At 36.4% G+C, this 10,438-nt stretch overlaps 1 pseudogene; it reads right to left on the reverse strand.

Annotated features, from left to right (window-relative positions):
- Nucleotides 1-977: 977 nt before the first annotated feature.
- LOC101655299 lies at nucleotides 978-6,315 on the reverse strand (annotated as a pseudogene).
- Between the last annotated feature and the right edge of the window lie 4,123 nt (nucleotides 6,316-10,438).

Genomic DNA, 10,438 nt, shown 5'->3' on the forward strand with positions numbered 1-10,438 from the left:
TGTTGGTTCTCTTTTTAGTCTTTTGGTGGATTCCATGGAGAATGCACATGCAGATCACATAACCTTGTGTGTGCTGCAAGAGAGGAGGACTTGAAGCATTTGCTGATGAAGATCAAGAACTGCAGAATTCAGTGTGGATTGTGACTCATTGTAAAGAAGAACAAAATCCTCACAACTGGATCAATCGTTTACAAAGGTGGTCAGTGGAGAAAAGGCTGAAGTTGTCAAGGATTTTTTCTTGTTTGGATCCACAATGAATGTTCAAGGAAGCAGCAGTCAAGAATTCAAGTGATGAACTTCCTTGGCTAAATCTATTGTGTAAGACCTCTTTAAAGTGTGGACAAGCAAGAAAGTTACTTGAAGGACTAAGGTGCACCTCATCTAAGTCATGTTATTTTCAATCACCTTATGTGCATCTGAAAATTGGATACTGGATATACAAGGCTGAAAAAAATCTATGCATTTGAATTATGTTGGAGGCAAAGGATATTGAAAGTACCATGGACGGTCAAGAGAAAAAACATGTCTTGGAAGAAGGACAGCTAGGATGCTCCTTCAAAATCAAAATGTCAAGACTTCATCTCACATACTTTGGTCATATTATCTGGAGAGACGAGCCCCTTAGAAATGACACATTTCTTGGTAAAGTAGAGGGACAGCAAAAAAGAGGAAGACTCTCTACACAATTGATTGACATGATGGCAGCAACAATAGGCTCAAACATAAGAACAATTGTGAGGCTGGCACAGGAGCCAGCACTGTTTCTTTCTGATCTACATGGGATTGTTATGTATCAGAACTTAGTAAATAGCCCCTAATAATAACAATAACATTACCAATAGTGATAGATATTTTGTACCTAAAAAATTCCATTTACTAACCAAAACCAAAATTAATGTCTTCATCAAGTCACCTGCATCCATATGTTTAATGATAAGAAAATACTGTATTGTTTCCTTCTTATTATTGCCCCTGAGCTACTGTGGCATTCCATGTGGATTTGTCTAGGCAGAGTAGGAGGCTTCTTGTCCATAGTACTCAGCTTATGCTGCCCTACAATCTGGCTGACCACCTGGTAGAGCCCCAGTAGGGGCAAGAACTGCTTGACCTTGTTTGTCATAATATTCTTTCCAAGACTCGAAATACACTGTCTTCCCTTTTTGACCCATTTTTGGTAGTATTCTTCTTGAGTCTTGATATAATTAACCACTCCAGCTAGAGTTGGCTTCTGCTGACCCCTTGTCCATTAATTTGGGTTATGATTTTTGTGCCTAGAGATGGTGGCTGTGCTTTCTGGTGATGGCGGTGAGCATAATATGCAGCCCAAGCTACTGAATTTTGTTTTGTTTCTGCCTTACCTGGATCAGGATGAACCTATTGCTGCCAGTGGAGATAAGTGTTTCCCCACACCTGGGAAGCATAGGAGGCTGGAGGGTCATAAGGCAAAGGATCAAGTGGACCCAAATTATAAGGTGAAGGATTATATGTCCCCATTGGAGTTCCAGGCTCAGGAGACCCACGGAGAGTCTTGGAAAGAATGGACCCTGAGGTCCATACGGTATAGTTGGTCCTAGTGGATTATCTGGACACACAATCTTTTCTTCTGTGAGTTGCTGAGCATAATCTATTTACTGGGAAGTGCCATGAATCCTAAATAACTTCATATTAAGGTCTGCATTTGGTTGGGGAGTTCTATGAAGTTCTATTCTTGCAACAGATTGTCAATTTATGATATCTATAGTTTTGCTTCATTTTTCTATTATGCATCAATTTTTCTCAGTTAGTATAATGAAATTAAATGCTTGTAGTCTACCAGATGGTCCTATGTTTCAGTTGCATTGACCTTACCCTCTCCCTTGACTATCAGGTCTAAGACCATCTGTATTATGAGCCTGAACATTTCAAAGGAGGTCTGTAATCATTTCTGCAGCATGTTGACATCTGTCTGTCTGAAGGTCTTATTATTTGTGCTATTTTTTCAGGTTTTGTCCCAACATCTGTTTAAATTAAATTAAAAAACCAACATCATTTTGTATTTTTTAACATAACTTCTCCATTTCATCCTACTACATACAGTAGCAAATCGTGGAATGGGAGCATCTATCTCTTCATTTACTCTGATCATTAACCCATATTCACTTTCAAATGTCTCTGAAACCACTTTAGTCACAAATTAACTCTAACATCATTTTCTTGGTTTGAAAAACTTTGTATTGGTCTATTATAATCCTAAGCAGTTTGTCAGCACCAGTGTTTGAGGCCCATCTCAAATTATAACTATTTTTTTTGTTTGTTTTTTAATCATTTTATTGGGGGCTCTTACAACTCTTATCACAATCCATCCATCCATCCATCCATCCATTGTGTCTAGCACATTTGTACATATGTGTAACAAAGGTTTTATCAGCTCTATTACATTTTGCTTTGCTTGATACTTTCTGCTATTTTTAAAATACTGTTATAAATAGCATTTTCATGCTTGCCATGTCTGATTGGATTAATTCCTTGACCTACTAGTGAGTTATGATTTCTAGTTTTAAAATTGTGGGTCTGAGAAGTTTAGGAAAACTTCCTTGCCTCATTCTCAACTGCTGAAATTTCTGCTTGGGCTCTTTAATGTGTGGGTAGGATCATTTGCATGTAGATAGTGGGGCATAGGAGTTTATACTCTATTCAAAGGTGCAGGTATAGTGACACTCTATAACTAAGAGGAAATTGTGCTTGGGGGTTAAGTTTAGATTCTAGATCTAAGACACCAACTTTTGTTGATAAATCTATCTGTAGCTTACAAAATTGATAGCACTTACTGTCTTTTATCCTCCCTGGACCACCTGTCACTCAAAGTGAGGTAGTTCAACTTACCTACCTTCCTTCATATCTCCTAAGATATCTAAGCTGGCATCAAATCATTACCATTTTAACTTTAGCCTACACCCGAAGTTGCTTAACTTTTTCTTCACTTCCCAATAACCAACCCTGCTTTGCTAGCAAGAGTGCTTTCTTGAACTGCGTTTCCTGGTTTATCACCATGATGAAAACTAGGAGCTAGTTTCCTTTTCCAACAATCTTGCCCAGGAACTGTTTTGCTGATTGGACAATTCAGGTATCCCAGTTAACATTCAAGAGCTTTGTGGAATGCCAACACTGTCAAGAACTGGTTTTTGCATCCAGATTCCTGCTTTCTGTGTGAGATCTGTTCATTTATGAATCCAACCATTCTGTGTGGAACTTGATGTTCTTAAATCTTTACAGATCTGCTTTTGCTGTTGTTGGTAATTGTATTTCCAAAGAGTCATTTTTTGAGGGGCAATCTTTTCAGTTGCTGGTTGACCCTCATCTTCCAAACATCTATTTTTTTTAATCCCTGTGTCCAGTCATTTGGATTCAGTGATGTACCACATCGCCTCCAAGTTTTGCTGACACCTGCCAGTTTCTCGACAGCGCATTTTTGAAAGCATCATTGACTCCTTCACTACTGCTGAGCCTGAGGAATGGTCTGCCAATATTAACCGATAGCAGCTGCTGCTGCTTCTTCACAGAGACTTCTCAGTTAATTCCTAAGAAAGACATGCTATTTTTTTTAGTTATCTCCAGGAAATTTTTCCTTGTGTTGAATATTAAGGATATTGTTCAAAATTTTTATCTTCTATTGAACAATTTTTTGGGGGAATCAGAACAGATAGGGATCTACTCCTCTCTTCTTGGCCTAGATCGTCGAGTGCATCCAACATTGTATTAGTTTGCTGATGTCTCTAAACTAAAATTATACCACTACCTGGAGTTGATGGTGGGATTTAACTGATTTTTAAGGTTGAGCAGAACCCAAACCTAATTTTTTGTTGAGTTCAGCAAACAAGTTTTTAAAAATGGCACTTATAATCAGGGTTCTCACAAATTTATATCCCTTACTCTTTTTCAGCGTTCTTCTGTGCAGCAGCATATTCTAAGCACCTGCAGTAATGTCCATTCCATCCATAGGTATAAAGAATGAGAAGGTACTATGCTTCTAATAATAATTTATTGATTTCATAAGACTCATTATACTTTTGATGATAAAGTACATTTTTATTCCCTTGCATTTGTTAGTTCAAACAAAACGTACAGGGAAAAAGTACCAAACAACCAGAGGCTGACACACTGATTTGTATTAGCTTTGTGTTATGTCTCAAATTCCCACAAGACATATGAGTGAATTATGCAATTCCTGATAGTGAATTTAGCTCTTCTTCAAAGAGATAAAATATTGTTAGAACAATGGCTGTAACTTCAGCAGAAGCAGAACTGGTTTTTCAAAAACGAACATAGTATATTCACAGAAGAGAAGTCGCCTGTTTCTAATATATCAAATATGAGGGGCTACTCCCCAGAAAAACCCAGAATTTAAAATAAAGTTATGTATTAAAAAAAATTTTTTTCACAAAACAATCTTATCACCTTCAAAGAACTCTCCATTACACTTAATACATTTGTCAATTCTGCTGTTTCATTCTTGGAAACATTTTTCAAGCTTATCTGTTTGGATGCTGACATCAACTCCCTCGTTTTTTCTTCCCCCCTTCTGCATCATCAGATCGCTGTCCTTACATGTCCCTTTTCATTTGCTGCAACACAAAGAAGTTGCATGGAGTGAGGTCAGGTGAATAAGGTGCATGAGGCAAGGAGGCATGCTGAGTTTTGCCAAATATTGGCAAACTGAGATGGCTCCATAAGCAGGTTCATTGTCATGGTGGCAAAACTAGTCCCCCATCTGCCCCAAATCAGGCATTTTTTTGTCACACAGTATTACATAATCTTTTCAGAACCTCTAAATAGAAAGCTTGATTAACAGTCTGACCTGGTGGAACAAACTCCAAATGCACTATCCCCCTCATGTCACAAAAACAAATGAGCATCTTTGGGGTGGGGTGGCTCCTCGTATGACTATTGTCTAATTGGTCTACCTCTAAAGCAGCAGTTCTCAACCTGGGGGTCACGACCCCTTTGGTCGTTGAATGACCCTTTCACAGGGATTGCCTGATTCATAACAGTAGCAAAATTACAGTTATGAAGTAGCAACAAAAATAATTTTATGGTGGGGGGGGTGCCACCACATGAACTGTATTAAAGGGTTATGGCATTAGGAAGGTTGAGAACCACTGCTCTAATGGAAGTGAAAAGAGGGTTAAGATAAATCACACAACTGGTGATGCTCGGATGAAACGTATAGAAATATCTTAAATAACAGTTATTTTGTTTTTTTTGTCATGGTGTTGTACAATACGCTTTCATTAATATATTAAAAATCTTACTTATAATTAGTTTTGTGTGTCTCTTATTCTTCTTAAGTATTAACTATAATAAATAATAAACTATCTTTTGGTATATCTTTTTTTAAAACTTAAAATCATCATTAGGGTAGCAAACCAGTTGTAAAATTATTTGAATCCCACTACTGCCTGGAGGCTTGTTGCTCACTATTTTTCTTAGTGCAGCTTGGACTTCTTCCTTTGATAGCATAGGGTCTTGAACATAAGCTCACTCCTGAAATGGATGTGCTTCTACCAATTCTTTTTGGTACAGGGATACTGTGTACAAGATTTCCTTACATCTTTATTAAAAATTTTTTTTGTGCTTTCATGTCATTCAATATTTTGCCCATAGAATCCTTCAATATTGCAACTCAAGCTTTGAAATTTTTCTTTGCTTATTTCAGTTTGAGAAAAACTGAACTTGTTCTTCCTGATTAGCCTTCTTACTCCAGATCCTTGCATATTTCACTATAATTCTTTACCTTTTCTTCTTGAACCACCCTTTAGAATCTTCTGTTTAGCTAGTTTATGTCATAATTTCTTCCATGTTTTAGCCACTCTATGTTCAAAAACATGTTTCAGAGGAGTTTCTTCTCACATTCATTTTGATATTTTCTTTATTTTCTATCTTTTCAATGACCTTTTGCTTTTCTCATATGTTATGGCCTTGATATCTTCACATAACGTGATGGTATTTGATTACTATGATTTAATACTTGTCTGTTGTCAAAACAGTCTCTAAATTCAAGTAAGTTGTAATTTGGCACTCCTAGATTTTCTACAACTTCAGCTTTAACTTGTGTTGTCTGTTACAGTCAGCTCTGACTCACAGTGCTCCTATGAACCAAAGAAGGAAACACTTTGGTTCTGAATCATCCGCAGAGTTGCTCTTATGATTGAGCCCACTGTTGTAGCCTGCAGGTCTTTCTTTGTGTTGTAGACTCTCGAGTAAACCAAGCGCAATACCCTTTTTAAGGGACTGATCTCTCTTAATACCATTCCTAAAGTGCACGAGACAAAGCCTCATCCTTAGTAGCCACTGAGGATGTTCTGTCTGTATTTTCTCCACTACAGACTTGTCTATTCTTCTGGCAATATATGATGTTTTCTGTATTCTTCATCAACACCATAACAGAATTAAGCATTTATTTTTCAGGCTTCCAAATTCATTATTTAAATTCAATTCCAAATTGTCCAAAATCAATTCTAAATTGCTTCCATATAAAGCAATTGAAAATACCATGGCTTAAGATCAAGCACATCTTAGTCCTCAAAATAATACATTTGATCTTACACCTTTTAGAGGGACTGTGCAACAGCTGTGTCCAATCCAATGTATCATTTGATTTCTGGAATGCTGCTTCTGTTTGGATCCATTTTTGTGGATCCAAATAAAATGAAACCCTTGAGAACTTCAATCTTTTCTCTATTTATCAGGATATTATCTACTGCTTCCATTATGAGATTTTTTGTTGTCTTTATATTGTGATCCATACTGGAGACTTGTATTAAGGTGATTTTTCTAGAGAAACAAAACCAGTGACTCATATAGGCATGAGAAGGAATTTTAAATCAAGAAATAAATTTGTACTTCTCGGAATAGTAATGAGAGTAGTGATACCATGACAGTAGGGGGAAGGTCGGGGGTAAAGGGGGAGAAATGGGGAACCGATCACAATGATCACTGTATGACCCCCTCGCCTCCCCAAGGGGGATGGAGAACAGAAACATGGGTGAAAGGAGACATCGGACAGTGTAAGATATGAAAATCAAAATAATTTATAATTTTTCAAAGGGTCATGATGGTGGGAGAGAGGGGCGGGAAGAGTAAAAAGAGTAGCTGATACCAAGGGCCCAAGTAGAAAGAAAATATTTTGAAAATGATGATTGCAACACATGCACAAATGTGCTTGATACAACTGATGTATGGATTGTGATAAGAGCTTCAAGAGGCACCGATAAAATGATTTATTTTATTTTTAAAAAACGGAAGAAATTTGTATCAAAGAAGCAGCTCAATCCCATCCAATTAAAATCCATGGGTCAGTTTTTAGCTGCAGGCTTCTCCAATTCGTGCAGCTGTGAGCTGGTGAAGCAGGAAATGGGAAGATCTTAGGTCTGTGGGTACAGAGCTAAGTGCATCCAAGATTGGCAGGAAGAGGGCACAGCACTAACAGCTGTCACATTGGCAGGCCGCTTAGCCCACCAGCCTCAGAAGCCAGGCACAGGAAGAAGGGCAAAGAGAGAGAGCAGTCTTCTGCAGTCTCATGAATAGGCCACACCCCAAAGGAGATCTCATTAGCCTATGTCCTGATGGAGAGGTGGGACTTCACCCTTCCAAGAGATACCCCAGATTGACATAAACTGTAACCGTCACAAGGCTGTACTGTAATGTCATTTTCATGAGTCAGCATTTCACGTCCTCTCCATTTCAGGTAGCAAGATTGTTTCATATGCATCTCACAAGGCATTAATAGCATTCCTCCTGTCTGGATGCCATATTCTTCTTCCTGTAGTCCAGCGGCTCCGATTATTTGCTCAGCATACACATTGAATAAGGCTGAGGAAAGGATATAACCCTGATGCACAGCTTTTCTGAGGTGCTTAGGATTCAAATTCTCCGAAAGCTATCCAGAGTTTGCATACCAATGAAATACAAGTGAACCTTTTTCTGGTAGTCTCTGCTTTCAGTAAAGATCCATTTGATATCTGCAGTGTTATTCCATGTCCCCTGCCTTTTTCTGACGCAGGCTTAAATTTCTGGCAGCTCCTTGCTGATACACTATTGATTCTATTTTTAAATTGACTTAAAAATATTTACTTGCATGTCATATCAATGATATTAGTTAATAATTTTCACCTTTTGTCGGGTGACCTTCAATTGAAATAGGCACAAATATGAATTCTTCCCAGCCTGTTAACTTTCTTTCTAATTTTTTGGCATAGATGAGTGAATGTAGATAGTGCTGCATCAGTTTGTTGAGATATTTCAATTGATAGCCTGTCAATTTCAGGAGTCTTATTTCCACCCACCCCCTCCCTCTCTCTTGCTAATACCTTCCGTGAAACTTGGGGTTTTTCCTTCAGTAACATCAAATCTTAACCAAATGATACTTCTTGAGATGGCTCCGTGCTGGCTCATACTTTTAGGGACAGTGATTTTGTGTATTCCTTGCATCTTTTTTTTTGGGGGGGTACCTCCAGCATAATTCAATGTTTGACAATATAATTCTTGTATATTTCAACTTTAGTCTTCAAATTTTCCTTCAATTCTTTCAGCTTAAAATATTCTGAGCATATGCTCTCTTTTTCATTTTCTAACTGAGCGAGCGAATGATAGTCTTTTCTGCTGTTGGTCCCTAGCTTGGCTCTGATGGACAGTGTTGAGCATCTACAGCATCTCTGTCTACTGGACTCATTGATATGATCCCTGTGTCTTCGATATCATGAGGTTTAACTATACACCCTTTATGTTCTTGTGCAAAGGTGTTTGTAATGAACAAGTCATTGGTCTTCACAAATTCTATCATGCAACTTTCATCAGTTTTTTGAATACAAGTCCCTAGTTTCTAGCTACCAATTTTTCTTGTTTCCAACTTTTGTATTCCAATAACTAATAATGATTAATACATTTTATTGCATATTTGATCAATATCACATGGCATAATTAAAGTGTTTTGTTTTATGATAACTTCAATGCCATTTGACTTTCAATAGCCATCTCAGCATAGTACAACATATTCAATTTTCTTAGTAGGTTTTTCAGTGTGATTTGGGCTAACTTTGGTAACCTTTAATTCATTTTTTTCATATTTTGTTTTTTACATCTTATCTATAAAATTTTGTCTAACATCTGATTATTTTTGTTGTTTTCTTCTAAAACATTTATAGTTTAAGTTTTTAATTTGGATCTATGATACAGTCAGAATTTCTTTTTGTATAAACTATGAGGTATAGCTCATGATTTATTTGTTTATATCATCTTTCTTTTTTGTTGTTTTAATTGGATATCTAGCTGTTTAAAGTATATTTCATGAAGCAATTATCTTTTTTTCCTCTTGAAATTTGTTTGAACCTTGGTTAAAAAAAGGTCACTTGACCATTTTCACATGTCTGTATTTTTTGAACATTTGGATGGCATATTGATGCCCTTATCTATCCTTTTTAATACTATACAATATTCAATGCAAAAGTTTAATAAAAACTTAAAATCAGCTACTATCTGTCTTACAATTTTAGTCTGCTTTTACAACACTGTTCCCTCCATTCTTTCCCCTTTGCCTTTAAGTAAAATATAAACTTTAGAACCATCTTGTTTATATGTATAAAATATCTTGGCAAAATTCTGATTGAGATTGTCTAATGTCTATATCTATTTGAGGAAAACTTACATAATTACCATGTTGAATATTCCAATTCATGAATATGTTGTATACCTCAGTTTGCTTAAATGTTATTTATCTTGTTAATATTTTGTAGTTTTTAGCATGCATAATTTGTATATATTCAATTTATATCTAAGTATTTCATTTATCGAGGAATCCTGGTGGCGTAGGGAGTTACTTGTTCAATATGAATTAGAATGGACTCCATAGCACTGAGTGGTTTTAGTTATTAAATTGTATCTAGGAGAAATGGTATTACTTTAAAAAATACTTGTTCATAATAGTTTATGCAGATATCCTCATATGAAAACTTAAATGCAACCACCCCCCAAAAACTCAAAAACCTCAAGCCCACAAAAACTTTTTCATCTACTCATTAGTATATTGTTCTGAGAATTTTGTTTGTTTTTGTAGATTACTTATAGGTGTTTTATTTTAGACACAAATGTCATTTTTAAGTAGTGACACTTTTATTCTTTATTCACGTTATTTCTTTTTCTTGCTTTATTGCACTGGTGAAGCCTTTCAGCATATTAGATAAGAACACTAGGAGTGCACATTCTTGCTTTGTTTTCAGTGATGGGAACAAGTTGAATCTTTAGCTACTGAATTGACGTTTGTTGTGGCTGTTTATCCTGAAACTATTAGCTTAAGGTGTGCTGGTCATGTTTCATTTAATGAGAGTTTTCATGGTGAACAGAGATTGCATTTTTCAAATTACTTTATCTCTATTTGATGAATTATTTCTTATTTTTTCTGGTAATA

Source organism: Echinops telfairi, unplaced genomic scaffold (assembly GCF_000313985.2).
Source record: "Echinops telfairi isolate 266 unplaced genomic scaffold, ASM31398v2 ScPeMD7_5592;HRSCAF=6446, whole genome shotgun sequence".
In the NCBI taxonomy this organism is placed as follows: domain Eukaryota; kingdom Metazoa; phylum Chordata; class Mammalia; order Afrosoricida; family Tenrecidae; genus Echinops; species Echinops telfairi.